The sequence below is a fragment of the Panthera pardus genome, unplaced genomic scaffold, assembly GCF_024362965.1.
Source record: "Panthera pardus isolate Hobbes unplaced genomic scaffold, ASM2436296v1 HiC_scaffold_25, whole genome shotgun sequence".
NCBI classification, from domain to species: Eukaryota; Metazoa; Chordata; class Mammalia; order Carnivora; family Felidae; genus Panthera; species Panthera pardus.
Window position 1 is genome coordinate 9,094,771 of NW_026526821.1, and position 18,956 is coordinate 9,113,726.

Sequence of the window (18,956 nt, forward strand, 5' to 3'; positions counted from 1 at the left end):
CCCTGACAGAAAGTTAACACTTTACAGGTTACAATGAGCAAAACAGAACCTTCTGGTGGTGGGTATCAACTACAGCTCTAGTCTCGGCTTTGTCCTTGGTGCCTGGGTCACCTTGGACACACACATTCACCTCTCTGTACCCATCTTTCTGCATCTACCGATAATAAAACCAACAATGCTGTTTCCTCCCTCCCAGAACGCTAGAGACCAAATGAGTAACACACCTCAGGGTGTTAAAGCGTTAAAAGCGCTTTAAAATTCTGGGGTACATTTTCGAGCCAGCTCCATACCGTCTGGATTACCATAGCTTCATAGTGAGACTTGAAATCTGGAATGGTGACATCTCCAGCTTTGTTTTTCGCTTTCAAGAGTGCTTTGGCTATTCAGGGTCTTTTGTGGTTCCATACAAATGTTAGAATTTTGATAGGGATTGATTGCATTAAATCTGTGGGTTGTTTTGGATGCAGTATGGGCATGGCTGAAATCAAAAACACAAGAAACCGCAAGTGTTGGCGAGGATGTGGAGAGAAAGGAACCCTCGTGCACTGCTAGTGGGAATGCAAACAGGTGCAGCCGCTCTGGAAAACAGTATGAAGCTTCCTCACAAAGTTAAACATAGAGCTACCAGACGGTCCGGTAATCACACTACTGTTTCCTCAAAGAACACAAAAACACTAATTTGAAAAAATATATATGCACCCTAATGTTTATTGTAGCATTATTTACAATAACCAAATTATGGAGGTAGCCCAAGTGTCCACTATTAGATGAGTGGATAAAGAAGATGTGGTATAGATATACAACGGAATATTACTGAGCCCTAAACAAGAATGAAATCTTGCCATTTGCAACAACATGGATGGATCCAGGGGGTATAAAGCCAAGTGAAATAAGTTAGAGAAAGACACATCCCATGATTTCACTCATATGTGGAATTTGAGAAACAAGACAAACGGATAAAGGGGAAAAAAAGACAACCCCCCAAACTGACTCTTAACTATAGAGAACAAACAGGTGGTTACCAGAGGGGAAGGGGTTGGGGGATGGGCGACACAGGGGATGGGGATTAAGAGGACGCTTATCATGGGGCGCCTGGGTGGCTCGGTCGGTTGAGCGGCCGACTTCGGCTCAGGTCATGATCTCGTGGTCCGTGAGTTCGAGCCCCGCGTCGGGCTCTGTGCTGACAGCTTAGAACCTGGAGCCTGTTTCGGATTCTGTGTCCCCCTCTCTCTGACCCTCCCCCATTCATGCTCTGTCTCTCTCTGTCTCAAAAATAAATAAATGTTAAAAAATATTAAAAAAAAATAAGAGGACATTTATCATGATGAGTCCTGAGTAACATACAGAATTGTTAAATCACTATATTGTACACATGACACTAATTTAACACTGTATGTTAACTCTACTGGGTTAAAATTTTACAAAAGGATAGCTAAGAAATTATGCTGTATACAACGGAATACTACGTGGCAATGAGAAAGAATGAAATCTGGCCTTTTGTAGCAATGTGGATGGAACTGGAGAGTGTGATGCTAAGGGAAATAAGCCGTACAGAGAAAGACAGATACCATATATTTTCACTCTTATGTGGATCCCGAGAAATGTAACAGAAGACCATGGGGGAGGGGAAGGGAACAAAAAGAAAGTTAGAGAGGGAGGGAGCCAAACCATAAAAGACTCTTAAAAACTGAGAACAAACCGAAGGTTGATGGGGGGTGGGAGGGAGGGGAGGGTGGGTGAGAGGCGTTGAGGAGGGCACCTGTTGGGATGAGCACTGGGTGTTGTATGGAAACCAATTTGACAATAAACTTCATATTAAAAAAAAGAAATTATGGTGTATATTATTCTAATTATGTTTTTATTCCCCAATAAGCAATGAACTCCATGAAAAGAGGGTCTGTGTTTTTACTCCGAACCTCTATTTTCTAGCACATTACATTTCACAGTCGACATAAGTGCTTGTTAAATAAACAAATAGTTTAGCTCTTGGTTCAGAGGACTTTTAAACTTAGTGATAGATGTAAGCTCAAGTTTGAATAATCACAAATCTACCAAAATGAGCAGCAGTGTTAGTATAAACCTGTAAAATTGTATTCACAAACTTAAAAGCTTACCGAAGGTAAGCAGAAAAATATAAAGGAAGGCTGTGGGTTGGTGCAAGGTAGTAAGAAATGCTGGTGGCTGCCATATAATGAAGAGAGCATATCCTGTCTGAAGGGAATAATGCTCTTTTGTTCCAGCTAATTCCATGTGGACATGTGGGATCACCTTTGAGAATTTTTCCAATGTTTCAAAAGAAGCTCAAAGTCTGGATTTTGGAAGTAAATTTCTCTTTTTTTAAAATTTGAGAAAGAGAGAGAGAGAGAGAGCACATGTGAATGAGCAGGGGAGGGGCAGAGGGAGAGAGGGAGAGAGGGAGAGAGAGAGAGATATTCTTAAGCATGCTCCTTGCTCAGTGCGGAGCCAGACTCAGGGCTCGATCCCACGACTCTGGGACCATGACCTGAGCCAAAATCAAGAGTTGGAAACTCAATTGACTGAGCCACCCAGGCGCCCCTAAATTTCTCTCATCTTTATACATTGGCAACTAATCCTCAAGATTAAAAAATGTCACTCTCAGGTCATCTGTAACTCCTCGTATAATTTCTAGAAGACACAGTTGAAAGTTATAATCAAGGAGTAGCAATGTAGAAAATTCTTAGATTTCATCACCTTTTGATTCCCTGGTTGTAATTAATGGTCTTTCTTACTCACTGGAACATGTTTGATCATCTCAATTTTCAATGATTCTTTGATCATGGTATTAATTGTTCTCATGACTCTACGATTAGAGACTCTCTAGTCTCTACGTTTATGGGCACTTTTTCCAGCTCCCGGATATCCACATGGCTTCCTTCTCCAATGTATTCTGGTGTCAGGTCAGATGTTCCCCTCCTCAGCCAAGTCCTCCCTAAACATCCTATCTAAACTTTCTTCCTTCCTTACTGTCCTTCTTTTTTTTTTTTTTTTTTTTGTAGTACTTACTGGCATCTGATATATATTTTTAATGATCTGTCTTCTGCCACTAGAGTGTCACCTTCCTGAAAGCAGAGATGTGTTTCTGTGTTGTTCGATGCTGAATTCCCAGAAGCTGCTACAGTGTCTGGCAAGAGTAGGCACCTAATCAATATGTTGAACGGATAAATGAGTGATCCTTTTGGCCACTGTTGATGAGACCCCAAGACTATTCATTATCCAAGATGTTGGAAAAAAAAATATGGATGTGAAAAAACAGGTTTCTCTTAACAGAAATCTTAACATCAATGTAAGTCTAAATCATGTTCATCAGCAACTTGCATCTGACATGGGAGAAAATCTACAAATCTAACGACAGCTTTTTACATCATGTTTACATCATGTTTACGACAGCTTCCTATGGCTGGTCTCCTGGGAATGGCTGGAGGGGGTTTTATGATGGCCACACAAAAGGGAGCTTGAAGACAAAAGATTGCAGACTGCTGTAACGAATGAAGGGAGAATATCTGAAAGATTCTTTGTAGAATATAAGTTTTTCCATTTTGGAATACTCTTGGAGGAAAAAAAATGGCGGAAAGTCATGCGGAGCTTTAAGGGTTCAGGTTTAATGGTTTAGGTAAAATAAGAAAAATATTGATAAAAGAATGACTTCTGCTGTCACCTCCTATGAATTTTATCTGTTGTCGAAGTGACGTTAGCACATAGAAATGATTTTAGAAGGGTAGGAAATCCAAAATGCCACCAAATAGCTCCTGGAAGAGCTACCCTTCAGTATTTCCCAAGCTTCCTGCCAGTTTCGAGGCAAGTTTGCTAACCTTGTAGACAATTAAGTAACATCTTCTCCTCTGGGATATTTGACAGACAAGCAACCGTTGCTCACTCTGCGAGAGGTACTGGGCTCAGTTTCATGGTTCTGAACCCAGCTCTGGGACACACGTGCTCTGTGCACTACACCTGTCTTGTTCGCCTTTAGTCTCCAACATCTGAACTACAATTCTTGGGAAGTCAGCACACATGTGAATGCCTACCCTTCAGGAGCCAGGCCCTGGCTCATATTCTGATGAACGCAGGGTGTGTACTGGTAGAGGTCAAGTGCCAAATAATTTCTCAATAAATACAAGCACTTCCGATTATTACATCCATTTTGACCTCTGACAAAGTTTAGGATGTTGGATATTTTAAATAAATGCTTATTGATGGTGTAAAGAAAGAATTTGTTCTTGCTACCGGTGGCGTTTAGTGCCCCTCTCATGGGTACCTGTACGGCCCCCATCATGGCGCTCATGCTCAGGCAATGAAATTGTGCATTCACTTCTTCTCCTTGTCCCCCGTGACATGCATCCTTCAAGGGAGGGGCGGTAAATGGTCTTGTTGGCATCGTCAATGTCCAGCCAAGAGTCTGGCACCTGCTTTTCAGTTCAGAAGTGTTACATATCTGAATGAACTTGTGGAAGACAAGATGTCCCTAGGGCTCAGGTCCCAGAGGCGCTAGCTCTCTCCAGCCTCAGACAAAGAATACAAGAAGGGGACATCCCCACTCAAAACACAAGTGGATTTTCTCCGTGTCCTGGGTAGGGAGATGCCCTGCAAAGTAATGAACGACAGAGGATTGTGAGAGCCTTGAGAACTCTTTCCCCTACCCCGAACTCCATCTTTTCTTTACGATTTCACACTTTCTTCTCCATGTTCCCAGTCCTAACGTCTCCAACTGCAAAGGTTCGCGCTTGCCTCACAAAGCCGCGTGACAGAACTTCCTTTTAATTAGCACATTCATAACAGCAACAATAATTCTAATCATTAATACGCCGCTCACCCCACTTAGGAACAAACCAAATGGCAAGAAGTCAATGTTAATTTTAAAACACATGTAAACAAGGATCCTGGAAGGCCAAACACAATAACCTTCTGGCATTATTAATGGCAGAGAATGCTTTCCGTGGAGCTTGGGAAGTCGACGGTACACTAATCACACCCCCTCTTCCCCCACTTGCACTTTTTATTAATGGAGATCAATTAACCGTTGCGTAGGGACTTTAAAATATATATATATATTCTTCCCCAATAGCGTGTGCTTCATGAGGACAGAGATCATGTTTATGGGTCTTCCCTGAGTCCACAGTGTTGTCTGCACACAGTAGGTGTCCAATACACCCATGTGGAATGAATGGATTAATCAGCTCTCAAAGGTGTGCGGGCAGAGCTCTTGTGAAAGAACAGAGCCCTGATGTGTCAGGACACCGTTTCACAAAGCAAGTTGGGCATCAGCACCTCTTCTCAGATATTGAACTGGCCCAGCGTTTGGACCATGAGGCCCTGAGCATTCATTCAAGAATTCCTAAGTGTTACTTTCATTCGGATAAAACAATTAATCCAGTTCTATCTTGGGTCACCGGGAGAACAGACTTCCGATGAATATTGCAACACAAAATCCATGTCTATGTTGGCGTTTATCTTTGTGATCGAGCGGGTGCCTGCTCATCAGGGAAAGGGAATTCGCTTGGCTTCTTCTTAATCGCTTGGGGGCTTGCACGTTTTCTCAGCTCCCAAGTTTGGGAAAACGGTTGTAGTTATACCTTCCCCACTCAGCACTGTGACACCCATAAGTCTGGGCAATGCGTGGGGCCGCCACCTGTCTCCCTCGCCTGTGACTCCACTGAGAGGCGTCAGGCTATACAGCCAGGACCGCATTTCAGTGCTGGCCCTCGTGACGGACCCGGGATGTCTACGCTCATTTCCTCTGCTGCCTTTCATATCACTGAACTGAAGCGATCAGACCTGTCAAGAGCGAGGGCCCCAGATGAAAGGCCAGTGCATTAAGACAGAGCATAATTGCCAGCTTCTGAGTTTCTGACATTAATCGTTTTACTGAAAGAAGACAGTGGAGGTCCTCTCTCTCTCTCTCTCTGTCTCTCTCTTTTATTGCCAGTACACAGGAATTATGGAGGGGTGGGGGCTAGGGAGAAAAAAAACCCCACCACCAACAAGGTTTGCTAATTAAAAGTAATATGTTTTCCCAGTTTTTTGGCAATTTGATAACACAAAACACTTACTTGGGGGCCACAGGGGGAAACAAACTGAGACAGATAAAAAATGTTTTGTGTTCATCCAAGCACAACTATGTTAATGCGTATTATCCCATTAATGCGCATCAACATCGGGAATCGGCTCACCAATGCAAGCAAGAAGCATACACTTATCATCATTTGATAACATGTTTAATGACAGATTGACGGGAGATTTGCAAATGTGAACCGGCATCAGTGTTGCTAACTTCAGCTCCTGCCGCCGCCTCTGCTATGCCAGCATATTTATGTGCATAATTTGATTTCTCAGCCACACTGTTAGTACATTTTTAATATTAACTATGCACGAACAGACAGCCCAACTTAAGTTGCACTGATGGTTGCAGTTCATTAGATTGAAAAAGATGGGCAGACGTGACTGAAATGGAGGCGGCGGTCCAACGCCCAAAGAGCGACGCCGAACAGGCGCGCTCGGCTCTCAACACGCCCGAGCTACACATCTCACGCTGTCGCGAGTGGCGGAGATCTTGTGGATGAGGGAGTGGGAGGAGGAGACAGCCCCTGCCCTGGGCGCCCGGGTCGGGAGCTTAACGCCGAGCCCGGGCGACGGCCGCGTGCATGTTGGCCTTTCCCCCCATCGCCTCTGCTGGCTCCACGCGGATCGTGACGCCACACTCACGCCCTTCGCTTCCTATGCAGCAGGGGACTATGAGCTTTTCTTCATTCTTCATGAGCCCGGGCCACGGGCAGCTGCTCAGGGAAGCCTCCTTGAAGTGGGAGCGGGGCTGCTCCTAGCTGTCTGGGGAGGCATGCTCATCTACCATTGCATTGTGCGCCCGTCACGTAAGGCTTGGGTGGCCCGGATGAAGGACGTCACCTTGCTCCCTTTCCATTTCTTCATCTGCAAGATGGGCATAAGAGTATCACCTACTCCACAGGGGTTAAAGCTTAAAGAAGCCAAAGAAGAGAAGTGCTAAGCCCCAGCATTTGGCACATAGCCAGCTCACCATATATGTTCATTCTTATTATTTTATTTCTGCATTTTTTGGGGGGCGGTAATTTAAAAAACATAGAAGTCTACTCCCCAGGCCTTAGAATCAAACAAAGCTGGGATTTCTTCTTCTTCTGCTTTTTTTTTGTTAGTTTATTTATTTTGAGAGAGAGAGAGAGAGAGCATGAGTGGGATAGGGGCAGAGAGAGAGAGAGAGAGAGAGAGAAGGAGAGAGGGAATTCCAAGCAGGCTCCACATTGTCAGTGCTGAGCCCAATGTGGGGCTTGAACCCATGAACCGTGAGATCATGACCTGAGCTGAAATCAAGAGTTGGATGCTTAACTGACTGAGCCACACGAGTGCCCCAAAACTCGGGTTTCAACCCAAGCCCTACTAAGGCTGTGTGATGGTTAAATCACAACTTCTGTGGGTTTTGGGTACCTCATTGGCAAAATGGGGTGATTCCAGAGACACATCTGGCATGCTGGCAAGAAGGATATGATGATGATCAGACAAGAAGGTCTAGAGGGCTGTGGACATCGTATGTGTTCAGTAAGTCAGCCTTTATTTCCTTCGGGGGATCAGGACAGTGCCCGTGTTCTGGCTCGGGGAGTCGGTCAAAAGTACATTCAAGTTTTGGCTCTGCTGCCTCCTAAATGTATGATCACCTTTGTGACATTCGGTTTTTGGCCCTACAAAATGGGGATTCAGAGTGGAAGCTGCTTCTAGGGATTTGGGGAGGCTGAAAGGAGAGAATACGTGGGAACCTACTCAATGTTAGCTCATTGTTACTAAAGCCTGTATCTTTGGGGCTTCAGCGGTGCCTGGCACATAATAAGCGCTCAGTAAATGTTTGTTGATTGGATAGTGAGAGAGATCAGCATTGATATTCGGAAAGGCTCAGGTCAGTCCTGGGAAAGATTTGTCCAGGGAACAAGGCAAAAGGCCTCCAGGAGTCTGTAGCTGAGATCGGGGGGGGGGGGGGGGGGGGGGTGGTAACCAAAGCAAGTATATGGGGAATAGGCTGTTGAAAGTCATCAGTGAGGAGGGCATCTGTTGGGATGAGCGCTGGGTGTTGTATGGAAACCAATTTGACAATAAATTTCATATTTAAAAAAAAAAAGAAAGTCATCAGAGACACAGATGAACAGCCTTTTCGTGCAAATCAAGGAGGGAGTGGTAACTGGCACCGACTGAGCACCTACTGTGTGCAGAGTGCTAGGAGCTTCCTTATCTCTTTCTCATTTAACCTTCCCATCAGGCTTTAAGTGGGCTATTATTAGCCCCGTTTTATGGAAGAAGAAACTGAGGTTTGACTGTAGGCCAAGTCTCGAGGGCAGAACGGGGGCTCCAAGATGGACAGTATTCAATTCACATCTGCCAGCTGAACCTCCGAAAGGTCGGCAACCTGCTGAGGGGGCCACCACTTACGGGTGCCAGAGTTTGGACCGAGCCCCACGTGCTGTCTAGCTGCTCCTTTCAGGCGGGAGGCCAGAAGGAATAAATGCAGAATGGTTAGCCGGCTGCGGTGTGCGCTGCTCCTCGTGTATGAAGGTGGCGTTCCTGTGTCAGGGCGTGTGATTTGTGTCGTTTGCCAGCTGCAACGAGGAGCTTCTGCGGGGACTCATCCCCACTCTCAGATGGGGCGAGAACCTGGACACAGGGAAGCCCGTCTGAGGACAGCACTGTAGTGATGCCTCACTCCTCCCTTCTGCGTGTTTTCCCTTCCGACAGGCACACGTGCTTTGACCGCACGCGCAGCGTGTCTTCAGTGCCTTCAAGCTGATTCCCTGCCTGGGATGACCCCTCACCAATGACGGACTGAGGTCAGGGCACCAGAGCCCAGCCCTTGTCTCCAGAGGGGTCGAATCCAGGAGCGTAATGAAGCCCATCTAGCTCCCTGTGGGATCAGAGTGAGGCTGGGACTTTCCCTGAAATCACACGCATGCCTGGCTTTCTCCCCTTCTCTTATCAGTCTCCTCTGGGGGGCACATTCCTAAGAAATGACTGTCCAGGCACCTTCATACCAGGGTCTGCTTCTGGAAGCTGCCCCCAAGATGCCATCCTCTTAGACCCGGGGCTGCCAAACTGCAGCCTGTGGGCCAAATCCGGCCCTCCGCCTGGTTGTGGAAATAAAACTTTATCGGTACTCAGTCACACCTACTCGTCACTGTATCATCTATCGCTGCTTTTGTGGTGGAATGTCAGAGTCCAGTAGTTGTGAGATATACCACACGTCCCGCAAAGCCTCAAGTGTTTGCTCTCTGGTCTTGTGAGAAAACAGATCTGCTGACTGCCGTGCAAGATAGTGCTCTGAACACACGCAGCTCTTTCCCACCTCAGGAACTCTGCACACGCGGTTCCTTCTGCCTGGTGTCCTCCTTCCTTGACTCGGTGGCTGATCGATTGCTCCTCACTTTTTAGGCCTGGGCAAAAATGTCACTTCTTCAGAAAGACCTTCCCTGCCCGCTCCTCTAAAGTAGCCTTCTGCTATTGAGTTCCTGCCTTGGTTTATTGGCCGCGGTTCCCTCCATCGTCACCAGCCAGCACATAAGCTCCGGGAGGAGTAGAGACCCTCTCTCTCCGCCTTGCTCATTTCTGGCTCCTCGTGCCTGTACGTGGCAGAGACTCAAAACTATCTGTTGACTGGCTGGTGAGGAAGAATGTAAAAGCCAGCTGGGGCTAGAAGTCAGGTGCTACATCACGACGGGCGCTGGGTAATCTGATCTTCATTTTGAATCTGTACTCCCAAAGCCATGGGAACATATTTCATACCCAAGCCGCATTAGTGCCTAGACATTTATTGCCTCTGGTATTAATTTGCTTGTTTTGCCACATTATGTAATGGGAGGTCACTTTCTGTTATAAGCTATAATTTTTGAATTTTATGGTATAGATCGACCTGCTTCAGGAACCTGGCTCTAAAGAGCCTTGATGTCAAGGGGTCAAGAAAAAGCTATGCCGTGTTAATGGTTTTAATTAATGCGTTAATTTCACGGCGCTTTTCTTGGGGGCTTCATATGTGTAGGTTCCATGTGTGAGATGTTCAGGGAGCTTCCTGTTAAGAAAAGGAAGTCACCCTCACATGCACATTCAGGTGATTCATTCTGCACGTGGAAGCCAGAATCATCTTTAGAAATGCCAACTGCATCATGCCCTTCCCCTATTTAGATCCCCTTAATGAACCTCGAGTAATCTAAACTCATCACTGTGGCCTGCACATTTGAGTTGGGCTAAGTATTCAAATTTATTTCTCTCTGAGCTCACAGAGTTCCAGCAACACCGGCCTTCTTTCAATTTCCCTCAGTACTCCCGGCCCTTACTCGCCTCAGGGCCTTTGCACTTGCTGTCCCTGTCTCACATCCTCTTTTCATTCATTGCAGGACTGGCTCCCTCAGTCTTTCATATCTCAGCTGTCACTCCTCGAAGAGCACCCAAAGTAAATGAACACTACTGCCATTCAGGCCCTTAAGTACTTTATTTATTTCCTTCATGGGACCTGAAGTGATCTTGCTTACTAAGTTGTTTTCTTGTTTCTTGTCTTTCTCTTTCTATAAGATCCTCCAAAGGGAGGGAAATGGTCCATTTGTTCACTGCTATATACTTGGGGCCTAGTATGGTGCTGAGATGTAAGAAAATACACAATAATGTACTATCAGATAGTTGTAAATTTGATAAAGGAAATCAAGTGATGGGAAAGAGGCATTTGAGGGTGTTGGATGGCTTTCGATCAGGGCTTGGCAAACTATGGCCTGTGGGCCAAATCCAGCCCACCACCTGTTTCTGCAGGGCCCATAAACTAAGAATGGTGTTTACATTTTTAAATGGTTGAAAGAGTCAAAAGAAGAATGACTTTTCTTTTTAACGATGCATGAAAACTATATGAAATTCAAGCATCAGTGTCCATCAATAAAGTTTTATTGGAATATAGCCACACCTCTTCATTTACACATCTCCTATTACCGCCTTTACGCTGCAAGGGCAGGTTGAGTAGTTGTGACAGGGACTGTGTGGCTGTGACCCAGAAAATATTTCCTATCTGGCCCTTTACGGAAAGCTTTTGATGACTCCTGACTTAGATCTTCAGAGAAGAGTTCTTGAAGAAGATGATGTTGAAGTTGAGATTTAAATGATGAGAATGGTTAATATAAGGATCAGAAAGACTGTATTTGAGGTCCCTTGGGCAGAAGAAACACTCATGAAACAGAAGCCCTTGTCACTACGCTGTGAGGTCCGAATTGGGACTTTTAATCTGGCAGTCATGGACCGAGTAAACTGGCGCCTGGTGGTGAGTCGCGTCCTGCCAAGAGATAGGGCGTGCTTCAGTGAACTGAACGGCCGTAGAAACCGAGGTCGAACAGGTGTAGTGGTATGGAGGTCCGATAAAAATATTAGTGATGAAATGGACAGTGGTGGGAAAGAGGAGAGAAAGAGGAAGGTCCATTGATCCTAAGCCGGGGACAGCAGGGGGATAATGGGACCACTCACTGTCATTCAGAATAAGAAAAATTGGTAGGTGTCAGGACAGCGAAGGGATGGCCTAGGTCAAGCTTGACTAAGATGAGCTGGATTCAGAGTCATCTGTGCCCCCACAACCCCCCTGGGCATCCCAATCTCAGCCCAAGCTGTAACATGCCGACCCCACCCAATGCTTCCAGGAGTGTGCACCTGACCCACGCTGAAGAGACAACATCCCATTTTTCCCAGTCTTAGGCATTGCTTCACACATATTGTGACCTCACAGGCCAACTGAACTCAGTCTCCACAGATGGCATTCCTGGTAAACAGCACTCTTTCTACTGACATCCCTAAGCTGGGATGGCCTAGAACCCTGGTGCTGGTCCAGGCAATCTTGCTGTTTGTCTGAAAATGAAGACAAAACAGAGGAAATCTGAGCTGAGCGATGAGGGAAGACCAAGTTCCAATGACATCCATCCTTTGAACCCAAGATTCATCTGCGCATGAAACCAACTCTATCCTTGGATGCACTGGCAAATTCCCTGGTTTACTAAATTAAGTTTGACTTGGTCTGCAGTCGATTATAAATAACAGATTCTGATAAATGCAATTTAGAGTTAGCATGCTGAACAGTTTTAATGATTGTTTCCAAAATAATTTTACGGCCCATCTTTTCAGAGTTAAGGAAGATACTAAGCGAAGCCAAGAGGAGGACCTAGTCCCCTGACTGCCAATCAAGGCTCTTGAGATGGGAAACTCCTCCTGACACAGCAGAGACAACGGAAGTGATATTGTCTATCCCTTTAATAAGTGATCTCGGCAGACTCCTCTATACTTCTGGGCTGCCTTCTGCTTCCCTGGATTTTGGTTCTCTCCTCTGGTTGCCAGCTTCTGCTCTCTGTTGCCTCCTCTAAGCGACAATCTGGATGGTCTCACCCTTTCGGTCTTGATTTTGTATACCAAGCCAGGACCTTCCGTAGAGTTCATGTTCTTGCTCACACAGGACCGTGTCAGACAGGCGCAAAGACTGACTTAAAGCTAATATAAGCAAACATTTTTTTAGAGCACTCACAACACGCCAGGTACTGGGCTTAACGCAGTGGGTCTCAAAATGCGGTCCCTGGATCAGCATCCTGCTATCATCTGGGAATTTGTTGGAAATGCAAATGATCGGGTCCCACCCAAGATCCAAGGGATCCGACACTCAGGGGGATGTGTTCAGCCACCTGGATTTTAGCAAGGCCTCCAGATGGTTCTCAGGTTTGAGAACCGTTGGCTTGAAGCATTACCTAGATTGTCTTCTGCAATCCTGTCTATGGAGCCCCGAGGGAGGACAGTTATCCCCATTTTAGAGATAAAGAACCTGCATCCTAGGGAGGTTAGGCATCTGCCCTTGCCGCTACGGAACAGTGGAACTTGCATTCAAACCCAGGCAGCCTGACCCACAAAACCCCTCCCGTGCTCTCCAGCGAGGGTGGACACGTTACTTCGCGCACGTCTTCCCCAGGCCCGTGCCTGGCTCACGTTCCAGTTGTCTGGCAAAAATGATGCCTCAGATTCACATGTCCTACTGCCTTTTTGCTGATTCTTAGGGAGCCTTAGGACCACTTCTCAACCGCCAAGACATTTTCCACTTAAAAATAAAAAATGGTTGCAAGCCAAAGGAAAGGGTCGGGTCCCCCGGGGTCCTGGGGACTGGCACCGAGGCATTTGTGATCCGCGGCCTGCAGCCTCCTCTCTTGCAAATCACCTTGTCCTTTCCAAGTCCCCTTTCTCCTGCATTGCGTGTCTCCCCAGCTCATACCGTGCGGTTACAGATGCCACTTTGCTCGCGGTGATTTATAAGCAATCGCTAATGCTCGGTTATAATTCCCCATTTCAGATGCGAAAATGGCTCATCATGTGCACCACAAGGGCCTCTCTACGATGATATATAATTTAAAAATTAACACGAGGACAGAGGAGACTCTGCATTTTTGAACTAGGAACTTAGAGATTCAGAGGTTACAACTTGATAAGGTGAGCTCAAGGAATGAGATGAGTCATTAAAACAAATGCCTCTGTTACATGTTTCCATGACTTCAGAGCTTTTCTAGCATCTTCCAGTTCACCCGCACTTGTCAAAGTGCATGCCCACAAGTGGTATATTTATATTAGGGTATTTTTCCCCATTGTTACAAACATTCTCTAATTCCTGACACAGACCTTTCCGATATAAACCATGCTGTCGGAGAGCAAGCAAGGCAGAAAAAAAATCAATGCTTGATCTCCAGCAAGGGCCAAACAGAGCTGAACAGCACAATCAAAAAGAACTTATGGCGATTCTCTGGAAGAACCTACCGCTGTGTTTACAGCGTTGCTGGCTCTGGGTGGAGATGGGCCCAGAAGACTTTGGACAGTTGAATGTGCAGCACACCGATCTCCAGGGAAGGGGATAGCGACAGTGACAGATGCGGGGCGTGGTGGGAGGGGGGCAGGGCAGACAAGAAAGGCAGGGACGGAGAAAGTGAGCTGGTGCAAGAGGGAAAGATAGGGGAAGGATTTTGCATGTGTAATGCTCAAGCTACTTTGGTGCCTGTATGGGTCCAACCTTCCGTGGCTTTGTGACCAAGCCTTTTCCCAGTCTGCTCCGCATCAAGTGGTTGCAATTATGGATTGCAAATTTATTGACATTTGACATCTGCATCAGCCTTCCTCTGATCAACAGAACTCTCGGCTGCCAAACGGAATAATTACAGAAGATTTTAGCCGTCATGGAGATGCCAAAAAGGTCATTAAATCATCCTGAAAAAACAATGTGTTTCTCCATCTCATCTCGCCGGTAAATCTTCCGTTGGAGTTGGGACCACCTAGGGTTGATGCTCAGAGAGGGGGGCTGAATTACAGAATGGAGAGAAGAATTAAATTAGGATTGAAAAATAGGAAGGCAGGCACAGCAGGGACCTCTTGTTTTGTGCTTCATAATTTCTGGAGAAGCGTAGAGATCGCGGCGTACTTTTGTCAAGAAATGGGTTCTCCTCGGGAAACAGGCTGTAATGACTCCCTCAGGAGTTGGGGGCGGTCCCGGGGTGATTCAGGAAGAGCAGTTGTAGCTAGACGCCCACCGAGGGCCCCACAGTACAGAGCCACATGTGTCTTAATGCTCTACAGGTCTCTGTTTGACATCCTTTCTCCTTTCCAGACAAGCGTGGTTGCAAGTGGCCTGGAATCCCCAGAAGCCACTTCTCCATGCTTGCTGCCCCCCCACTTCCTCCAGATCACCGTCGTCTTTCCCTTCACCTGTCACTGGCTTCCTGCTTCTGTCCTTGACCGGTCTCACCCATTCTACACTCAGTAACCGCTCAGGTCCTTGAAGGATGAACTAGATCATGCCCTTGCCTACTTAAACTCTCTCAATGACTTTTCATGGCACTTAGGAGGAACAAAATAAAGTTCTGAGGATGTTCGACAAAGCCCTGGCTTGCCTCACGCCCTCACCCCACTCCAAACACTCCCCTACCCCTCCAGCTCCGGCCCTCCGCACTGGCCTTTCTCTGAATCAGATGCACCAACCCTTCTGTTTTCCTGCCTGGGATGTTCTGCCCTCAATTTGTCAGGTGACCGGCTCCTTCTCAACATCCTCATTTTCCGCCCCTGATCCGCCTCTGTTTAAAGTAGGTGGCCCCGTCATAGTCTCTCACACTACGCTGTATTTCCTTGGCAGACCCGCTTTCCTGGGGCTCCGAGGATACGAGCCGTTAGTATTATTATCAATGTGTATTCTCCGATTAGAATGTAAGATCTGGGTTTCTTTTCTTCTCGGGGTGTAGCCCAGCACTCGGGACAGAGCCTGGCACATAGCAACTTCTCCAAGAGCATGAATTAAAGGACAATCGAACGAAGGTCTCTGATCGTCCGGCCACAGAGAATGCGGGATGGTTTTGACTCATTCACCTGCAGGCGTCTATTGACTCTGTTCCCATGGGCATGCGTACCTTGAAAAAAGGCATTTCTTAGCCCTCGTGACAATGTTACTCCTCTGGGCAAATCATTCGACAGTGGGTTGGGTGGGAATGTTTCTCACCTTCTCGTACTTTTCCGGGCTGCACAGAACCCGAAGACGCCTTCCTTCACTTGGGGCTTCTATCGTGCTGCGCTCTGTGCTCAGGGTTTCACGCGCTTTATCTATTCCATCTGCCTCACTGACGAGCGACACGCGCATTATTGTCATTTCACACATGGCGGATGTCAAAGAAGGTTATGATCACCTCCTAGATACTGTCCCTTTCCCCCTCCCTTCCTTCCAATATTTATAGAGTCTGCATGGACGAGCTAATCAGGTGCAGCCCCCAGCCTCCTGGACCTTAGAGGCGGCTGTCACCTCTACCTCATAAACCAAAGGCTTCGCGGGGAGTCCGGGGCTTCACCACTTCAAAGCCCTACAAAGTCAACTTCATGAAAATGATGTTCACATACTTCAATAAAGCAAACCTGTTCTGAACATCTATCTCGGAGGTTCAAATGATAAGTTTATATACCTGAGCAGGAGCCATCACATGTGTATCAACCGGCTTCTCGGCCCCATCAGCATCCCCTCTCTGCCTTCTTCTCCCAAAAACACGGCTCTAACCATGCTGAACCGTGTGCATTTTCTGGAACGGACCTCCCACTCGACTTCACTTACAAGGCTTCCCTCTTGTCATTCCTTTTAACCACGGGGGCCTCCCCGTTCTCCACCGGCTGCCTCCTTTTCTCATTCCAGGCAGCCTAGATCTCTGCTCATTTGGTCAGATGCCCTTGAACCCTCTTGTCTCCCACGGGATGAGTACTTCCCCTGGAATAGCACTGAGCTCAGTGTAAGTCTTGGTGATGTGACGTCCTTCCTCCGCAATGGACTGTCCGTGTTCTGAGGGCAGAGCCGGCCTCTGTGTCGCTTATCACCGTAGTCCTTGCACCGACCGCAGCCCCCAACACATGTTTACTGCACGAGGCACGTTTTCATATTTGTCTTCCCCAGACGGACGTTCCCGAGCCACACAATGCGACTTGCTTCCAGCACGTTATCATTGCAATTGTCGCGGTTATTAAAATCTTGAGACACGTGAGCCCACTCTTGATTCTAGGGCGGCTACATTTTAACGATGATGAGAGTAGCTCTCTTTGAGGATTTCTAGGTGCCTGGTATTGTCCCAGGAAGAGACTCCGCAGGTTTGCTTTCAATTTCTCTTATGACTACGTGAAGGCAGCCGTCATGCAGCCACTTGACAGAAGAGCTTTCTGAGGGTCAGAGAGGTGACGTGACCTGCCCTAGGTCCCTCATCTAGAAAACGGAGATGTGGTCCTGGGACCCAGGCTTCAGTGGCTCCAGAGCCCACGGACGTCTGCCTGAGTTTAGCTGCCCTATCGCCTCCCTCCTGAGATTTCCAGGCATCAGGACGTCCCTGCGTCCCGAGACTTTGTGACAGGCCTCCCCTCCACTCCGGCATCCTCCCACTTCTCATTCTCTTACATTTCTGGGATAATGAGGTCCTGATTGGTCCTTTGACTTCTAAGCCAGAGCAAATGCTACCCAATAGGGACCCATCTCCATGGTTACCGCACACCAGAGAATGCACCAGAAGGTAGCACAGGGGGATGCAGCAAATATGGGGGAGGAGGGAGTCATAAACAATTAAACATGACAAAAACCTCTGGTGAACCAAAATAGAATTATTTGACTGTGAAATCGAGTAATGTAGCATTGAAAATAACATAACCTGAAACATCATTTTTTTTTTTCCCTCCATAGATGAAAAAATACCAGATAAACCCATGCATGGTGAAACTGCCAATATGCTGGAGGGCCCCAGTGGCAGGAAGTTGTCTCAAAGGTTTGGGCTTTTGGGATACTGATATCTTTTTCTTTTTGTCCTCCCCCTGCCCCTCAAAGGGCAAAGTAACTTGCCAAGAACTCAGGGACGGGGTTCCCATCTCACACTTTTCCTACTTTGGTGCAGCGCCCGATGGAATTTAACGCAGGGGATGTCAGAAAGGGGCTGAGAGACGTCTCGGCCAAAATCGCGGCTCGAGGGAGGGAAGTCGTTCATTTGCCCACACTTGGTTTCCAGCCCTGCAGCCGGCGCTCGCTGTGATCTTGGGGATCACGTCACCTGAGGCTGGTTTCTTCACCTGTGAGCTGGGTGTCCGTCAGAGTTGTTTGTAGAGTTTTGGGTTCAGATTGATGGAGACAATACGTGGGGACGACCCAGTACAAGAGCGGGACACCGTAAATGTGCCATAAATGTCAATCCTCTGTCAGTATCGATCGCGACAAGGACAATAGTGGTAGCAGACACAGCCAAGCACTGTTTGAAGCACTTTGCTTCTTACCACCTTTAATCAACCTCGTCCCCATCATTATCCGCATTGAAACTCCAGCGCAGACCTTGCTAAGCATGGCCCAGCCACTGGTGATTTTTAACTCGAGCAAGTGGAATTTTTCAAGGTAGCTGGGGGCACAGAGGCAAAGCAGAAGTCAGAGGGGAAGAGATGCACGGTACTGCGATGCTCCGTGCTTTCTCGGGGCCCCCCGAACACCACCGGACGCTTCCATTCCACTGCCTCCCCCGCCACTGCTCACCCCCAGCCCCCCACCCCCGCCACCGCCCGGAGCTGATTTAATTAAATCTGTACACATAGGCTCTCCTTCTTTCTTCAAATAAAATGGCACAATCCATCCCACATCTTGATTTAAGCCTTAAGCAAACAGAAGGGGATTTTTTTTTTTTTTTGAGGTAGGTGATCAAGGCGGGAAATAAAGAGGAGAATGAAATTCATCAAGGGCTCGCGTTGCGGGCCAGACCCAGCGCTGAGCTCTGCCCAGGCACTGTTTTCGCTAATCCTCCACACGAACTGCAGAAGGAAGGAACTGTATTTACTGCCACCCAGTCTCTGCCAGTCTTTCTCGTCAACTTGAACACGGATTTTGGTTTTGAATTTTCCCCAGCATCGCTAGATGACCCCAAATGGAACGCCCTCTGTGCCCCAAATATATGCTGTATCTCCTGCAAGTAAAATAAATAAAAATAAAAAAGAATAAAAAACCCGAAGAAATAAAGACCATTCCAGGAGAAAACCACCACCACCACTTTCCACATAGCCCCGGCTGCCTGGGCTCCGGGGTGGGGTGTGTGCTCTCAACAGCAGCTCAAAGTTCTCTAAAGTCCCCAGAGGTGACGGGCGCCTTCAGCTCCTGGCATCCCGTTTCCCCGCCAGGCGAGCCTCATGTGACATTCACTCTGGATTTCATGGGAGAACATGACATGCCCTGATTTGCAACAAACTGTTCTCTCAGAGGGGAGAGTCGGGGAAAGAAAGCAGCCCCCCCCCCCACCTCCTCTTGTGGTCTCCTTAACATGATCTCCGTGGCCTACATATCATCCCACAAACTGCCCTGCGAGTCTTGCAGGGCGTGGCGTCGAGACTGATTTAAAATCCCTGCATTGCTAAAA

General features: G+C 47.3%; 1 protein-coding gene across 5 annotated transcripts in view; it reads right to left on the reverse strand.

Moving 5' to 3' along the window:
• Window positions 1-18,956, reverse strand: part of TSHZ2 (teashirt zinc finger homeobox 2) — a 454,178-nt gene that overhangs the window by 161,505 nt on the left and 273,717 nt on the right. The window contains exon 3 of one of the 5 annotated variants that reach the window (XM_019458122.2): window positions 14,745-17,954. The exons of the other annotated variants lie outside the window; for them this stretch is intronic. The gene's annotated coding sequence lies outside the window, so the exon portion shown is untranslated. Of the gene's footprint in view, window positions 1-14,744; window positions 17,955-18,956 lie in introns of those variants that run through there. 5 annotated transcript variants of the gene reach the window in all.